General features: G+C 47.0%; 1 protein-coding gene across 33 annotated transcripts in view; it reads right to left on the bottom strand.

Annotated features, from left to right (window-relative positions):
- The window catches only part of LOC108003954 (CUGBP Elav-like family member 4), a 540,361-nt gene that overhangs the window by 86,789 nt on the left and 435,230 nt on the right, over positions 1 to 18,342 (bottom strand). The window contains exon 1 of one of the 33 annotated variants that reach the window (XM_062082782.1): positions 1,491 to 2,393. The exons of the other annotated variants lie outside the window; for them this stretch is intronic. The gene's annotated coding sequence lies outside the window, so the exon portion shown is untranslated. Of the gene's footprint in view, positions 1 to 1,490; positions 2,394 to 18,342 lie in introns of those variants that run through there. 33 annotated transcript variants of the gene reach the window in all.

Here is an 18,342-nt window from a genome sequence, read left to right as displayed (position 1 = left end):
CCTCCTCCTCCTCGACCCGTTCCTTCTCATTCTCTTTCTCCGTGTTTCTCTCCCCCCTCCCTCTTTTTTCCGCCATCGACGATTTTCGCGAGGCGGCAACAGATTTCCGATAATGGCAGATTTGGATAGCGGCGACCGAGACGAAATAATATCTCCCTTTAACGAACAAAGGAAACATACGTCCTCGCTATGACGACGTTTCGACGTGTATATCTCGCTTCAACAACGTTCGGTTTCAGAATCAGTTCAGAATCAGCCGGATAGGATGTCCCTTCTTCGATCGATTCTTAGGGAAGAGACTTTAAAATCGATCGCACGATTTAATCAATTTTTCGAGTTACTCACTCCTTCGACTCTTTATATCTCGCGTTTGAAAATTACTCCTTTCCTCCCGTACCAACAGCGCAAATTGCCTGTACCAACGGAAAGATATCAATGAGACGCGACATCTTTCCGTCTGACCGTTGACAAAATATTTACCCGAGGAGGAGGAGCAGGAGGAGGAGGAGGAGGGGATGAGAGATGGGAAATAGGCAGAGAAAAGGAGGAGAGAGGAGGGAAGGGGGGGTCCAAGTGAAAGTTGGAAGGAAGGAAAACTTGAACGAAGCAGGCCGCGTTGCTTTTTGATGACTTCGGGGAACTTCATCCTGGCCAAGATGAGGACCTAAAAAGAGACTTTGAAACTTAAATGTTGATATGGAAAGTAAGAGATCTGGGGCGTTGTAGATTAAACGATCAATCCCCTTAGGGTTAGACGATTTTTCCAACTGCGAAACAGGGAAAAAAACCGGGAGGAAAACGTTTCATCATCTTCTTCCTCCCCTCCCCCACCCCCCAACTGACGTAATGATAATCTCGCCTTGTTACGAGAGGTGCGATCACGTTTAATCGAAAATTTTTTTTTTTTTTTTTTTTAAATCATCAGTCATCGATAAACAAAGTGGATACGTAACTTTCTTCCTTGCCTTTTCCAGCTACGAATATTTAAATCGATCGAGTCTTCTAAAAGGCTAAAGGCCGTTTCGTACGATTATATATTAATTCGATAGAAGTGGGATAAATAGTCGGAAAAGTGGATAATAGTCGGAAGATTACTGTCAATGGGCAATCAATGCTTCGTCGATCCATCACCCTCGAAGGAGATATCGACCGACTTCTTTATTTCGATGGTATTAACGACGTTTCGAAAGAACGACGTACGATCGAACCGAGTTTTTGACGAGTAATCGATAATACATACCTCGAGGAATACGAAAAGAAAGAGAGAGTAGACATTAACGATTAATCGAGAGGAGATATTTACATTATTCGTGATAAAACGTTATCTTGTTGACAGACGTCCGTTTTCGCGTGGACGTACGTACGCACGGTTTCGTGATATATTTTTATTTTATTTTTTTTTTTTTTCTTTCTTTCTTTTCCTTTTCGTGGCACGCGAGGGAGAACTCGCTTGGAAACACACACACACACACACACACGATGCTACTTACGTGCCCGGCCAGAATCCCGTGTGATGTAATCGCACGCGATCGATTACGTCATTGGGTGGCAGCTCAATGCGAAGTCGATCGATCTCCCATAAATTACGGATGATCCTCCACTAACTACGAGACGTCCACTCATCCCCTATCAAGCACGGCTCGCCTGTCGAGTTGCGGGTGCAACGACTAAGCCCTCTATCTGACCCTTCCAGACCCTTTTCGTCTCACGAATCTTCATCGGGATCCACTCGGCTATGTCACACGCATTCGTCCTAATAACTGGTATTCGCGTCTAAACCATTTGTTCGGGGAGAAAAAGCTTGGAAAGATAAGGGGAACCTCCCATCTCTCCCCTCCCTCTCTAAGCTCTAATTTGAAAAAAATTCGAGCGGAGTCGATACGATTATGCTAGTTGTCACGATTTTATCGCTGCTCAAATAACGTTACACCTCTTTTTCCTTGTTCCAGGGATGTCTGTTATATGTGGTAATATATAAATCTTTATTTCTAACGAATATTTCGGGATACAAAAATTTTTCCGAGAAATTGCCTCGTAATAAATCTTTGTCGGCGGATATTTTCGATACGCGCGGGATGGGCAACAGCGATCGTGAAACGGCCCGCTCGACTTATTAAATTACTTACAGAGATATTGCATATTCGTTTCGTTCCCCGTTGCTTACCGTGTTTCCCCCTTTTTTCCTTTTTCTCCTCTCCTTTCCTTTCTCCTTTTCCTCGTTTTATTTCGAAACTCATCGCTGGATGAAACACGGTTCGGGATATCCTTTCGACACGTACGATCCTTCACAGCCCTCGTAACTGATACAGATATTTACGCGTAACGGCGTTGCTTTACGTTTTTGCAGGCAATATTTCAGGGAAATTGCAGTTTGAATCGCGGTGTCGAGTTTTAAAAAGTATAGCACCGACATCATGACTCTGTCCCTTTTTTTTCTTTTTTTCCCCCCCTCCCCCTAATTCATCACGCACGCGCGTATCCATCACGCGTATCAATCCTCCGTTGGTGGTCGAATTACGATAAAAATTATGCTCCGTGCTTATCCCCCAGTGATAGTGATGATTATCGAAAATTTTTCAAAAAAGATTCGGGGGAGGAACTGGAAAGAAGAGGGGGGCGGATTGATACCCGAAAATTGATACTTGATGCTACGCGTTTGTGATGGATCGTTGGCGTGCAACTGCAACTGGGGGGAGGGGGAGATACGTGCGCGAATTGCGAAACCGTGGAGGGAGGGGCGACACTGGTAAATGCTAATACAGATATATCGATGCAAAGGAAGTAGATTTTAACGTTCTCGGGGGTGATATCGATTCCGTATAACCAGAAGCACCCGGCCTCCCGAGGATACTGTAAAATCTGATCACGAACGATATTATCGCGATACGTGTATATATATATGTGTGTGTGTGTGTGTGTGTATAGGCAGATATTATTCATACACCCGTGTACGAAGAAGCCACGGGCTATGGTGGACTCGAGGCCAACCCTCGCCGAGGAGATCCTTTTACAACGTTTGCCGGTACCCAAGTCCGCGATTAGCGACCCTTCGTAACTCGTTTCCTGCTCGTCCTTCGCGGCCTACCCCGTACTTGCTCGCTTTATGACACTCTCCATTCAAATCTCTCCTCTCGCTCATTATTCCCGTTTTTTAACGACCACTTTGCCGTCGTCTTCCTTTCGTGTCGCGAGTGCTCCTCCTCCCCGACGGAAAGAGGAAACATTCTTTGAGTTTCGTGAATATTGTTGTTATTATTATTCGATGTCTGGGCAAGGAAGCGAGCGAATACCTGTTGAAAGAGTCGCGTGAATTGTTTTCTTTCTTTTCTTTCTTTTTAATCCGAGAGGAGAGGGGATCGATCACGATTGAGGGGATCGATCGAACATAGTGGAGGAAGGGGAGGGAGAAAGCGCAGCGGGGAAGCGTAGAAAGGTAGCGCGTTTCAAAGGGGGAGAGAAAAAATTAACAGACGCCACATGTTTCGAGGGTGGGGCTTGGGGGAGAAGGGGAGATCTCGTCGGGGATTGTCCAGGTGCGTTGAAAGTAGTTGGACAAGTTGTACGGAGGTGGAATAATAAGTTTTACGCGCAATTAAGTCTTTCTTTTCTTTTTTTTGAAACTCGCACTTTTCAATTTCGCTATTTTTTTTTTCTTTCTTTCTTTTTTTTTTATTCTACAGGCTACGCGAATTGTTAGAATCGTTGAGATATCGCGAGTCGAGCGTTGTTTCATCACAGATGTTGAAGAATCGTAAAAGTGTCAGAGTCGTGGTTCCAAGTACTTTCATCCGGGTTAGAAACAACAACGGTTTGAAGGAAAAGTGAAAATGCGAGGTTTAAGAAATAAACTTCTTAAAAGCTGGTTGTGTAAAACGAGTTGATGTCATCCGTGAAGATATCATCGTGGTATATTATCCACGAAAGGATAAAGAAAAAGCGGGGACATTAAATTTCGTTGTTTCGTTTCGCAGAAGGAAATTTCGTCCACTGAAAAATTAATTTCCAGCGATACCTCGTGCCCTGTCCTATAGATATAAAACAGCGAAACGAATACACCGATTCCGTTAAACCGTTATATTATTATCGTTCCAGGTACGTAACGTTTATTTGGAACAAGACAAATTATTTTCGTAGAATCTAAAGATGGAGCACGTCTTATATTTCCTAAATGCATCGTTCGTTATCTAATCGCTTGGAATTATGTAATTTTCCGTGAAAGGACGTCGAGATTATTTTTCCAGATAACAACGATCGTTCGTAGTTGAAAGTTATAGTGGGACAAGCGTAATACGGGTAGCAAGGGTTTCCAGGAATTCTATTCTCTCCGGAAGAATAGTCGGACGTTGGGACTTCCTAAATTAATTAGGCTAAGCTGTGGTCTCGTTCCTTTCGTTTCATCCCCCGTACACTGGCGAGTATTGGCTATAAATAATGGAATTATGTAACTGCGTCACCGCGAGGGGAGAACAAAGAATCGTTTCGTTCCGCTTTCTACCCCACTTCAATTTCCCTCCAACGTCATCACGCTTTATGACCGTGCCTCGTTTCCGTTTCCATATTATTTTAAAACAAAATAGATTACATTTAAAACGCGTATAAACCGCGTCGTACACGCAGTTTTCGAAAACTGCGTTATTCAATGATACGAAAAATATTGAACGAATTCCTTGCCGTTCCCGCTTTTTCTCATTTAAATTGAATTAAATCTCTGGCGCAACATTTTTGGCGAATTAATACTCTGTATCACAGAGTATGGAAGTGCATGTCTCGAGTGTACGATATGTATTTGTACTTGGCCATCAACCACTTTGCTTTCGTGTAATTACCTTCTTTGCTAATGCTCAGGTTTAATTAGATGGTCTTGCTTTAAAATTCGAAAAAAGCAAGAAGAAAAGGTCTGAGAGAGAGGTCATGCTTTTCGATAATTCCAATCGTTCCCATTGTCAATGTTCTCGGCGGCATTGTCAACTAAAACGAGTGTGTTGCTTCTTAGACGAGACTTAACAAGCTGTGTAATCGGCTTCTTCGTGCAAAGTACGTTAAAGTACCTTAGCGTTTCCAAGTTCTTGCAGATGGAGCAAGGGGAGCTTAAAAATCGTAGCTCCTTTTTCTCTCTTCCGAAAGGATGCGTCCTCCTTTATCTCCAAATATAAAACACGTGCCACTTCTCAACGGTTGTTTTGTGAGAAACAATTTTATTCCTTATTAACGAACGTGTAAATCAGAAGAGGAAGAAATCCACTATCGATCCAAGGGATTCGGCGACGTCACGTCCTATCGTCTATCCGTTTAATCACAGTGTCGATCCGCCGCTTTTAAATATATCGATTACAATCTAAGACGAATTAGGTTTTATTAGGCACAGAACTTGATAAAGGAAGATGTATGGCTTCGTAGATTAGAAAATACCGATCTCCAATTTAAAATAGGAATTAATTCGATTAACGAAAATGGAACGCGTATTTAGAAAAGGTATCTCTATTTTTTTTTTTTTAACGGATCGATATTAACGAATTTTTCACTCTCTCAAATCGAATGGAGAATAGTAAAATTCGCGAAAGCTTGTTTCATTACCAAACTCGTTACCTTTATAAGGAATTTGCTGGTCTCCGTAACTCGTGTTGTAAAATTTCGTTAATGGCGTTAGTTCAAAGTCAGACGGTTAAGACTGCACTCTTGTCCTTCGGCGTAACCAAATTATACGATTCCCGAACTTTGGAACGACGCTTTGATCGCAATTTTTGTATCAAAAATCCCCCTCCCTGGAAGAAGATCCGCTCGAAACTCTTGGAATTACACGATTTTGTAACAACCAGAGATCGCGTCCATTTCATCGAGGTGATCCGTGCCGCGATTTTTGTTCTTGCTAACGAGGAGGGAGCAAAACATTCCGGTTAATTTCGTTTCACTCGGGCAGATTTCAATTACAATTACCAGATCGGGGGAGAGGGAGGTGGGGGAAAAATTGAGCGAGTTGGTCGATGTTAACGTTACATCATTGTCGTTCTAATTAAATTTTTATACGCTCCTTCCTACGAGGCAACAAACGAGGCCAATCGATCTCGCCTCGTATGGACATCCACATATAAAAAAAATGCGCCACGTTGTTTCCCCTACTAATGATGCGTACTCACGTGTGAACTTTATTACGTGGCGCACACTCGAACGAATCGAACGGGGAATCGATAATTTTCAAATTTCTACCAGGCCTCTCCTTTAATACAACCGCATCCTATTTTGCAGCCCGTTAACTCGCATCGCTTACACCTCACCATTATTTTTCACTCGGCCATGTAAACAATGTAATTATAATTTATTGCCACCCATCCTTGCAACGCTTCCCATCCATGTGTTCCAACGCGATACCGCGATAGACGAGCATGGGAGAAGGTATCTTAAATAGCTTCGATATTTTTCGTCCGTTTCTTTTCCCTCTCCTATCACTCATATATATATGTAAATCTATTTTTCTCTCGAAAAAATCTCCTCTCTTGAAAATGGCGCGCATCGGCATCGACAAAGCGCCGCGTTCTAGCGTTAATTTGTCGTTAGCCGAGAGAATGAAAGAGAAAGAGAGAGAGAGAGGTGGTCGGTTGTCAGCGACAGCCGGACGCAAGGGCGGTATTGTCGAGGTCGCGTGGCACTGTAGGGGTCGGCGAAGTGGGAGGGGATAGGAAGGCGAGAAGGGGGTTGCTTGAACGTTGGAGGCTGGAATAGGGGTGGTTTGACAAGTCCGATTGCGCAACTCGGATGAGATCTTGTCGCGTACCTCGTGAGGAACGTCGTGGAAAGGAGGGTGAGAGGGAGGGTTGGAGGAACGTCAGAGGTGGGAAATTCTCGAGAGAGAGAGAGATCCCCTTTGGCACGAGTTTGGTCAGCGTATCGAAAGGATAACGAAACGAGGAAGGAGTTTCCTCGTCGTCGTCGTGTTTCGATGGTGATGCAGGTGATGGTATACGTCGACTGGCGCACGACCCGTGGTGCGGCGACGCCACGCCGTGGTGTGTGGTGGTTGTGCGCCTTGCGCCTGTTCCCGCGCTGAATTATTGAGACGCCACCAGATCGATGTCACAAAAGGAAAGCGGCCGTGCGGCTTGAAATGACGGGCTTTCGCGTCACTCATACATTATGCACGCGGCCGCTTCTACGTTCTGTGAGCTACGTGTATTCGTGGGTTAATACACGCCAAAAAAAAAAGGAAAAGGGAAAGGGGGAAAAAAAAGAAGGAAGAAGAAGGGAAAGAGGGAGGGGGAGAGAGAAAAAAAAGGAAAAGCCCTCTTGTCTACGAGCGTTCTCTCTCCCCTTCCAGCTTTCTCTCGTGATTACTGTGGTGGACTCTAGCGGCGGCTGCCAGGTGGGAGGAAGACAAAAATGGCGGCGAGGTCAGGTGCGATGAAGGCCTTTGTCTTTTTTCTTTTTTCTCTTTCCTTTTTTTTTTTTTTTTACACGCGTATAGGGTGAACGGACAAGGGAACGTACGGGTTATTGTACAAATAATAATATCGCGCTATCGCTATATATTATAGTTCTACGTAGCTCTGTATTTATAGCCGTGTATTTACGTCGTTATTTCGTTGGATAAAATTATTCGCGACGATATCCGTTCTCTGCCGTTGAAATAATTCGATCGTTAAAAGATTGAAAAGTTTGAGGGAAGAAAAAAAGTTTCCAATCTTTAGAAAGAATCGGAATCTTCCGCGCACGACGCTGTCGAGAAAGAATTAATCGAGTTGTGAGATCTATTAGATCGGAAGATGCGAAACCTCTGTTCGACAGAGGTGCACGGCGTAATCTTTTATTCCTCGTTCGATGGAAAGGATGTCCGTTGTTCCATCAGGGGGAGAAGAGAACGAAGAAGAAACGAGGAGTTGACCATTTTCATTCTCTCGATACGTAGAAGGGGAAAAAGAAGGATAGATGGGAATAGAAGGTATCATTATCGGTAGATGCAAAGTGGTTGATTGAAAATATTTTCTGGTACAAAGATATCTTGGAGAGAAGATCAGGAAAGATACGTATGGTAATACGTGTTGCAACGCGTAAAGATACATGAAAGTATCTCTTAACTGATAATATCCGGATACAATGGATAACATCGATTCTTTGCTTCTGGGTCACGATCCTCGAGGGGGTTGTAAAGTTTCCTTTTCTTTTTTTCAGTTTACGCGAGAACGAATACAAAAGATTTTGGAACATTTAACATTCGTTTCGAACTCGAACGATAATATTTATCCGACATTGGCGGAATAGAACAGAGCCTTCCTGTTTCACCGCATTACGATGGATCGAAGGGGATCTATTTCTAGACAACGTAAACGTTCTTGTGCTTTATTTGTCAACGTTTATGCCATTTTTTCCTCTCTCTTTTGCCTAATCAAATATAATTTCTCATTATTCGCGGGAGCACGTTTGACGAAACTCTCCAAGGCAAACTACATCCCCTTTTCAGAAATTAAGGGATTAAAATTTTCACAACTGAAACACACCCTCCTTTCTCGAGATCCTCCTCCCACGTTTCCACTACGATGGTGGCGACATCGTTTCACGGGTTAAATGGAAAATCTTACGCTCACCTACCTACGCGAGGGGGAGGCGTAATGGGCCCGGGGGGATAGGCCTGGGTAGGGAGGAGGAGATGAAGGGAGGGTTAGGCAGATATCGAGGGCGGCTGATATCGACTGGAGGGACGCACGTCCACGGGGGGTCCGAGGCCAGGGAAAAAAAGGAGAGAGGCATTATCTTACGTAATATTTACCCTCTCTCCTTGTTCGCAAAGTCCAGCTTACCCCTCGAGAGAGAGAGAGAGAGAGAGCCTCCTCCCTCAGCCGCACCTATTTCTATACCAACATTCTCTCTCTCTGCGTGTTCCCTGTTCCGTGTCGTCGTCGTCGTCGTCGTCGTCGCCGATCGGTTCCGACGGTTCTACGACCTCGTATCGGCATCTCCAACAATTCGCTCGCGCGTCCTTTTGTTTACTCTACGATAACTATCATCGATCGTTACCGAGTCGATAATACTCGTGGGTATAATAATAGATTCGTGGAAATTCCGAAGGAGATACCGCCTTGATATCAGTCTCGGTTGCTTAAATATCCGTCCGGGATAACGCAATTTCTGCAACAACAGGTTGTGTCCGCGGACGGATTTAAAGGCGAAGAAAGAATTCGTATTTGTTCGTCGTAAACTCTTTCTTTTTATATTTCCCGATCGAATCGATCGATCGATCGATCGATCGAGTTTTGCCAGAGAGAGAGAGAGAGAGAAAATTAGTATATCTGGCGGATGAAAACTTTCGAAACTCCGCAATCTGTTCGAAACACATTAGCAATACCGCGAAATCTGCAGGAACACGGGGATATAATTGGCAACAGCGGGGCGGCGACACACGAGGGCGGCAGATTTCGTGTACGCACTTAACGAAGCATCTGCTCGTTTAAACGTCAACTATTACCCCCCCTCCCTTCAGACCGGGGCATTAATCGCGTACACGTACACACGCGCAGGTTGAAGATAAACGGCCGTGGCCATAAATTTTATTCGTACAAAATCGTGGCCCACCTCTAACCGGGGGGATCAATTACGAGGCCGATTAATAATGCGAGGTTATTAATCGTATTCGTCCGATCTGGCTGCTAATTATGGAAGAGCAAGAGTTCGTTCCGAGCGAAGTGGAGAAAGCGAGGGTAAATCTAATTGCCGTTCGATACTCGAACGAGAGCGAGAGACACTTAATTCGGTTCCCTCCTCCTTGGTTCTGTTTTCACAGCCGCCTCATAGCCACCAAACTCTACGCCGCTCGATCGTGTCCTCTCTCCCTCTCTCTTTTTCCCTTTTCTTTTTTATCTTTCATCCCCCCCTTCGCTAGTCACTTTGCCGTTCCATCCACGAGCGTCGCGCTCGCGGTAATCAGGTTGGCCCTTAATGCCCGTGAAACTAAATAAAAATGCAATAGACCGTCCCCAGGTTATCGAAATCCACTTTTCAGCGGCGCACTGCGCGAACTGCGCGCAGTGATATATCGATTCGTCCGCCCGTCCGCTTTGAGAGGACGACCGGAACCGGGCGAGGACGGCACGGAATGGAAAACACATTGGGAAGCTTGTGGACAGGGCTGGCTAGTCTCGTTTCAGAACCATAGGGAGGGGAGAGCGTGGTTGGCGGGTTGTCCTCGAGTTACGTCTGTCCAACTTCTTCGAGAAAGAAGGTTGACCGTGACGGCATACAGTCGTGGAACGGTTGAACTTTGGAAGATAGAGAGCGGATATCGCAAAGCCGTGACGTCACTTCGATCTCTCTCTCTCTCTCTCTCTCCTTCCTCCCGAAAGGATGTCATTACGAGGCTTGGTTGCTCTCCGTTACCGATTTGAATAGAAATAATCGGTTGGAAAGAGAGGGATATTCGTAACGTCTTAAGAATAGCAGGGAACGAGCTTCGAATCATAGCACCGGCCATTCGTCTCTCTAATGAACAGCTAAATGCGAATATGTGGCTCGTAATTTGTAGCCGTAGCCGTGGGTTTGTATCAGGAGAGGCAGAGTTTCCCGGGACGTTTATACGGGGCGTAGTAGCCGGCGAGTACAATTTGCACGCGGTGACGGAAGATAATGGCAGCGCCGGGAGACGTATTAAAGGTGAATTGCGAAAACAACGGCTAGCAGCCCACCGCCATAACTCGTCGGTAGATGACCGACGAGCTGCGAGAGCTCCTCCGGGTGTCGTTGACCCTCGAGTGACCCAGCGTGACAGCCCGTAACTACTCCAACAGAGACCCTTCGAGACTTCTCTCTCGATGATGAGGGTCCAAGATGGATACCCGCCGATAATTTTTCGCGCGTGGTAAAAAAAAAAAAAAAGAAAGGAAGAACAGGGAGAGTGTCACCCCTCTAAATTTTACTCGATTTTTTCCGATTAGTCCAAGCTCGCTTTTATTTTTTTTTAAACTCTTCTCCTCCGATATCCGCGAGCCCGCACGCGGGGATTTGCGGGAGTGTAGTTTTTCCCCCTGTATTGGAGGGGGCGAAGAAGAGGGAGGGGACAGTGAATTTTTTTGAAACGCTCAAACATCTGTCCTCGCATTCGCGGCTCGAGTCACATCAAACAATGGAGGCTCCCTCAAAGCGGAGCCCTCTCCTCTCTCCTCCTCCTCCTCCTCCTCCTCCTCCCTCTTCTTCTTCTTGCTTCTTTTCTCTCATTATTCGGGCTTCCGACGTGGCTCTTTTTCCACGGCCCTTATCAACCGTGTCTTCTCCCCGTCGTCTCTGTTTTTTCAGCACCGCGTTAAGTGTACATTACGACCCCGGTGCACGGCATTAACCGTAATTTCAAATTACACCCCTGCGCACTTTCCACTCGTCGCCACTCGGCGACAATTACGCGGGGAGAGTTTCCCTTTTTGGAAAATATGTCGGCACCCCCTTTGTCGAGCGATATTAAATACAAGCGTTTGAAGCCAACGTTAGAAATGAAATTTGTTACGTTCCTTCTTCTTCCTCTTCTTCTTCTTCCTCCTCTTCCCTGGCTGATCCGCGGCTGAAGTACTTTTAACGACGATCGCGAGACGAATCGTAGGACGAGGAAGAGGAGGTGAGCGAGATCCATAAATTCTATGGATTTACTCGATTCGCGATTCGGTTAATAAGGCAACAGTCGATGACCCGAAGGTATATCGCCGCCTCGAGCTAACGCAAACGAACTTTGCTTCATTACCTCTTTGAATATTCAGGAGTTTCGCGCGTGCCTCCGGCCATTCCCTAGAACTCAATATGTTTGGCAATATGTAGATAGCTCCGTAAGTATCGGCGGTGCTTAAAGGATATCGCGGCCGACGAGGTTGCGCATGCCGAAAAGATCGCATCGATAGAGCAGGCGCTCCAACATTTCCGGACAAGGACAGTTTTTCCTGCATAACCTCGATAAAAGAGTCGATTCTCTCGAATTTAATTGGGTTACTTGCCGCCATTTCTGATCCAATTCTCCCCCTTCCCCGACGAGATGGAATAGAAACGAAAAGTGATCGCGCAAGTTATTATTTCGAGCTCGATATGGAAATGGATAAATGCAAATGCGCGCGGGTTACGAACGAAACGAATCGGGCGAAGATAGACGCGAAATTGAATTTGGCACGAAATTCGAATTTCGCCTCGAAACGTTCCAATCAAAGATACATCGCGTATGACCTCCTTGGGTGTATCTACGTCATCTTTCTTTAACTTTACGGCGAACGAGAGAGGAGGGAAGGAAACGTAAACGGGGATGGGAGTTGAAGGTGGATCCGCGCGATATTACTCGGCCTTTTAAAAGGGGCGAGCAAGATGCACTTTGATCGAGAGGCTAGGTCGCGCGCTAGGAATGCTTTTAGCGATCTAATCTCGAGGCTCTCGTGCCGCGATTTTCAATGTTGGCGGGGTGAGGCGCGTCACGAGAGCAGACGTCATACAGGTGTCGGGTGAAGCGGCGGGCGGATAATCCAAAGTATCGACGTATCGTCCCACGAGGGCGCGTCTCTATCAGAAGGCAATTCATATTAAAGTCCCGCGGGATCGGTCGGGATTGGTCTGTGGCGAATCTGGGCCATCCAGTCCTGCCGCATTCAGAGTCGCAAAGTATTCGAGGAGAGGCGCGGTGATCCCGAAGGTTTTTCAACCTATGCGGGGAAAGGCGAAGGCAGTTGAGCAGGAGGAGCAAGTTGAGAGAGAAGACAGTTCCATGGGTCGGCTTATCGCCCGCGAACAGGCACGCTTTTTCCTCCCCTTCCCCTTTGTCGCTCTTCTCACGCCTCCCGTGTCATCCATTCACCTCTCGCATTATTCTTCCCTCCCTCCGTCTTATCCGTCCACCGACAACCGCTCCCCTCTCCCTCTCTTTACACGGTGGACGTCGATTAATTAACGACCAAGATCTCCACTTTCCGATCTCCTCGCGGATATCCGTCCACCGGCGTGTCGTGTGACCTCCAACCTACTCGTGCTGAGAACAATTTACAAGTTACGTTAGGAGGTAGGAAGGGGCGAGGAGCTATTACCCGAGGAGAAGAGGGAGCCTGGTGGAAGGACGTTCTCCAGAAAAATAACGACTCTAATAATCTCGGTAGGCAGGTCGATTTCTACCCTCCCTTCCAGCTCAGCTCGTTTTTCGGAATCGCGCCCCTCCCCCCATCCCTCTCTCCTTCCGTGAGACTGTTTTTGGGAAAAGTCTCCCCGTGACTTTCTTCCCTCCTTGGCCGACCGAGGGAGAAGGGGAGAGATACCAGATATTTCGAGGGTTTCCCATTTCTACCCCCGGGGGCGAGGAGCCGCGCGGACGGGGATTGAAACGAGCGCGATTCGCATGGGGGAGAAGGCCTCGACCTTCCGCCAACCTTCACCCGGAACCGGCGGATAACATCGATCCGAAAATGGTGGCGGTGGTGGTGGTGGTGGTTCTGTATCAACGTGCAACACCCAGAAGAGAGAGCTGGAGAAGGAGGAGGAGAAGAAGAGGATCAATTATACCCTTTCTTTTCTCCTCTCTTTTCCCCGCTCGATCGTGATATCTTGGTCACGATCGAATTCCCGGGGACGCGAGCTAAATATTCGCAATTGCGGATGCGGATATCTTGGCGAATCCTCCTCCGAAATTGAGAGCAAACAAGCGCGTAATCTTGACTCATCGCCCCCCTCCGGTCACACCGACTTGATCCTCGTCAAATTTACAAACCATACCGATCTAATTATTAATCCAACCCTGTTTGCATTGTCCCCCTGCGCGCGTTCAACTACGAGATCCATCCAATTCTCTCTCTCTCTCTCATGTTTCGGGGAGGAACGGTTCGATAATTTATATCGGTATAACGCGATCGTAATTAAGTGATGCAAGGTGGAATCGAATGGTCGATCTTCCTCTTCGTCCTGTCTATCTCCTCCTTCCGTTCCCGTTGCTCGCGGAAACGGTAACGGCCTGGAGGGGGTCACCGGAGTAATTGGTTTCATTCCCACGGAGACAGGACTGCGATCAAGTAACGCACTTTCCACGCGGATAATTACACGCGGATGAAGCATCCTCTCTCTCTCTATCTATCTATCTATCTGTCTGTCCGTCGAATTCGAGTACCGAAAATATCGCGGCATTTTCAGACGTTCTGATCGAGCGAAGGAAGAGAGGCGAGAAATATCGGATTAAAATCCGCGCAGTAAACGGGGAATTTAATAAACCATCGGAGGGAAAAGTCGTGTATTTGGGCGGTGCGGTATCTCTGGCGAGCAGGTGCGAATGTTTATATACTTGGGTGGCCATCGATATTCAAAACCATCATTTGGGTGTAGCCGCTGTTGTCATTTGGAAACAATTATCGCGCTTTCTCGTTACGCTTAATGCGGGCAACAATGTGGGGGGATGGGGAGGGCGCATCATTTTGTGCCGTAGCGGTTCGGAAAACTAGATAACACCGCGCGCGCGCGATCGTAAATTCCGATTTTATTAGTAAAATCTTGTATCGGTGAATCCTCTCGCCCCTCTTATGCACGCTCGTGCACCTGTGCACGGTTCATAGGTATTCAGCTTGGAAACGTTTTTAGATTCGTCGACGAGTATTTATGGTTGAAGATGAAACTGTACATATATATATATTCTTATCTCGAAGCGTTATAGACGATTCGATATTTCTCAGCTCGGCGAGTTTGTGTTTTCTCTTTCCCAAAGCCCGGTGTACGTGAGCTCGTCTTAATTGCGAGCGTGCGGCCCGTGGATTTAAGGGTGTAATATTAAGGACGAACGTGACTGCTGACCACACTTCTGTCGACATCCCCCTCTGGATCTAGAAATACCGTCGCCACCCCTATGAGACCTTCCCTCATCGACCGCAAACACGTAGCTGACAAACGCGCGAGAATAAGCTTTTATCGTTTCCCATTTGCATTTTCTTCCGTCTCTTGATTTATACGACCGTTTACCATTAAACGCCTCTCCCCCTTAAACGAACGCGATGCGAAATGTACGTCCTTTCTTCGAGTTTCAATTATTAATTGCTTCTTTTATTAATTGCTAGCAGATAGTTATGGTATATTGTAGATTATTGTATTCTTCTTCTTCTTCTTCTTCGAAAATCAAGGTTCGGAGTTCGTCCAAGCGAAATGCTAAACTTTATCAGGGCGGCGCACGCGTGCTAGGTTCGAAACAAATGGGGTCCCGATTGGTGGGCGATGGTCACGTGAATTTTCGTTAAAAGGACGGGCGGTGACGGTCTCACAATAACGACGATTGTTCCCGCTAATTATTATAAGTCACGTAGCCACGGGTCCTCGGGTGCACGCGTCGCTGCGCATAATTCGATCAGTCATTCTCAAATGCGACACGATAGAGCTCGTTGATTGTGACGCCGCACTCGCGATTATTCCGCGGCTTTCGTTTCGACGTTGTTCGACTGTTAATTTCGATATTCAATGCATCCGTACGATTGTTTTCACCCCGCTTACGTTACGACCGTCTTTTGTTATTATTAGGAGAGGGGAGAGAAGGAGAAAGGAAAAAAGTTCCCTTTGTAATTCGACGGATAGATAGATTATTATTTTTATCCGATTAATCGTGATCGGATCTTCGATCGTCTCGCACCAATGTTGGAATATCGGATATCGATTCGAGGGACGAAGAAGAGAGATTTTATAGCGCGTTCGATCCTTTTTTTTTTTTTTTTTACTTCTTAAGGAAATAATACGAGCCAGTTTATCTCGATACGCGCTCCATTTCGCTCGCTCACGCATCCCTCCCCCGTGTTATCTTCGGATTAGAGAAACAAAGCCGTCGAGTATGGATTTTCTTCATTACATCGCGCGGGACCTGTTTTCCCTTCACGACGATACAAATAACGGAACACGAGATCGTTATCGAATATATTCGACGTGCAAACAAATTCTTCTCCTCCCCCCTTTCTCCCAGATTGTAAACTCAGTTGTTTTCGTCACTTGAACAGCTTCAGCATCACCTGATTTCCTAAGCGGAATCGGCATACCTCTCGAAATCGTTGGAGTGGGAATTCGAAGCATGCTCGTCACGAAAAAGGAAAGTGATTCGAATTCGCAGTGTTTCGAAGGATAAAAGAAGCGTTTCCTCGATTACACATCTTCGTGCCAAAATTCGATTCGAATCCGCGGTTTAATTCTCTCCAGATATAAAACGGTTCACGGATTTCGCGCGTTCGAAAGATATTCAGGTCCGGTCGTTCACTTTGCCCGAGTTTCGCCCGAGCTCGAGGAGGAATACCGATCTCCACCACCTTCTTTCCACCTCCCCCCCGCGATTTATATAAGGTCGGCCGAAACACGGCCAAGTTTCGCCTTTCTTCGGACGCGTGGGAGCGCATCCCTGCCAACGGCTTTCCCTCGAACGCAGAAGTCACGAAGGGGAGGAAGAAGGCGGACGGAGAAAGTTTCCTTCCTTCCTTCCTTCCATCGATGGCCGGCTCAGTCCGAACGTGACCGATCCGCCATCTCGAGGGGACGCGGCCAGATTTCCCCGGATAATAATACTTCTCTCTTACAACAGTTCCAACAGTTGCGGGGGAGGGGACGCGCACAACTCCAGGTGTATGTACGGCTCACTTGCATCCGATAGGGAGGGGGGCGCGTAAATGAAAGGCGCCGCGATGCCGACGCCCACGGGAGTACCGAGATTGGCACATTCTGGCTCGAGGAGGGAGGCTTCGCTTGGAGCAAAACTTGGAGAAGAACCTTCGTCACGTACGAACGACACGCTTTTCAGGGATCCAAGAATCCTCGCCCTACCGAAAATAAATCCAATTCTCGACGAAATTGACCCGTACGACCGAGTATTCTGTATTAAAAGTTGCTCGAGAAGAGAACTTTCCACCCATTTTCTCCTCCAATTATCGCATCGCCCTCCCGATTTTCCTAAAAATTCGGCGCCGCTTTATATCGTCAGGAGACGGACGGGTCGATGGGAAATTTCTCGATAAAGAACGGAGAGGGGAGGAAAGAGAAACGGTTGCTTTCTTCTCGCGTTGCCGAGGCGTGAAACTCTGAAACAGACTGGAGGAAGGGGTGGAGCGAGCGTAGCCAGCCACCGTAATGACGACGTGATGGATGGCCGTGGCGTAGGTCCGGCGTAGGAACCATTTGGCAGGTTGGACTCGGTCAGCGCCGTTCCAATATGTCGGCAACGTCGCTAACCCGCCGAAACGGTTACTCTTCAAAAAAAGGAGGAAGGAAGGAAGGAAGGAAGGAAGGAAGGAAGGAGGGAAGGAGGGAGGGATACGGTCTCGTTCATCGAGGCGTGCCATGAGCGATAGCCGAGCGGGGCAAAGGCGATACTTGCGAAGGGTGGGAGAGGAGGGCAGCTCTCGATTCAATCCCTTCGTTCGCTACCGCACCATGGTGGCTCGCCACACGTAACTCGACCCGGGCAGTGACTGATTCCGCGGATATATTAGTTCCATCGATTCCATCCGCCTCGAACGTTCGCGTCATCGCAGAAATCGCTCCTTCCTATCCTTCCTCCCTCGTCTTAATGGACGAGAAGGAGGCGGAGAAAAAGAGCGAGTAATAGGGAAAAGATTAAGACTCGCACAGCTCGAGCGTCGGGCTATTAAGTTTTCGACTCGAGGGAAGATTGCGGGGCTTAGGATTCGACCGAAGGGGACCCGCTGCTGCGCCCAACGGAGGAGTTGGAGGGGGGAGGTTCGTGTCTTTTCTTCCAGAGCGCGAGAAATGAGGGTGGTGGTCGAAGGAGAAGGCTGGCTGACAACGTCCAACTCGTAGAGATCGTTACTTTCGATCGCGTGATAGAGCAACCACCCTCGCTTCCCTCGTCACCCGCGTGTACACGCGAGCCATCCTTCTGGAACCTTCGCGTCGTTTTGAATCGGGGTAGAGCGAACTCGTGAGAATAATTCCTTCGAAATTGGATGAATATCGATCGGAGCAAATTTTTTTCTTTTTTCCTCGGAGGGAATCGTCAGAGATCGTCAGAGAAATTTCCTTTTTTCTAATTATTTCGTATCGAACAGTCCGAGGAAGAATTTTCCATTTTCTTTAAAAGTGTCTGGCGGTTCGTTATAAGTATTACTCTCTCTCTTTCTCTCTATGGGATTCGAGAATATCCCGTACCTTCAATTTCAAAGGAAGGAAGCTTTATATATTTATAATGGAATACGAACGCCGATCTATCGGATTAACCTATAAACGATTCGAGGCAACTTTGCCTCGAGGTATCGTTACGAGGAACGTCGAGGAGAGAGTTAAGCGAGACGAGGCGTTTCTCTATCGTTGTTTTAATTGTTGCCCGAGTGGAAGGGGGGTCCCCGCTACTCGATTTTCGCCCAGTTCCTAATTTCCTAAGCACTATCAAACACT

This window comes from Apis cerana, linkage group LG12, assembly GCF_029169275.1.
Source record: "Apis cerana isolate GH-2021 linkage group LG12, AcerK_1.0, whole genome shotgun sequence".
Lineage (NCBI taxonomy): Eukaryota > Metazoa > Arthropoda > Insecta > Hymenoptera > Apidae > Apis > Apis cerana.
Note: the sequence above shows the minus strand (reverse complement) of the source record. Positions and strands in the feature narration are given on the sequence as shown.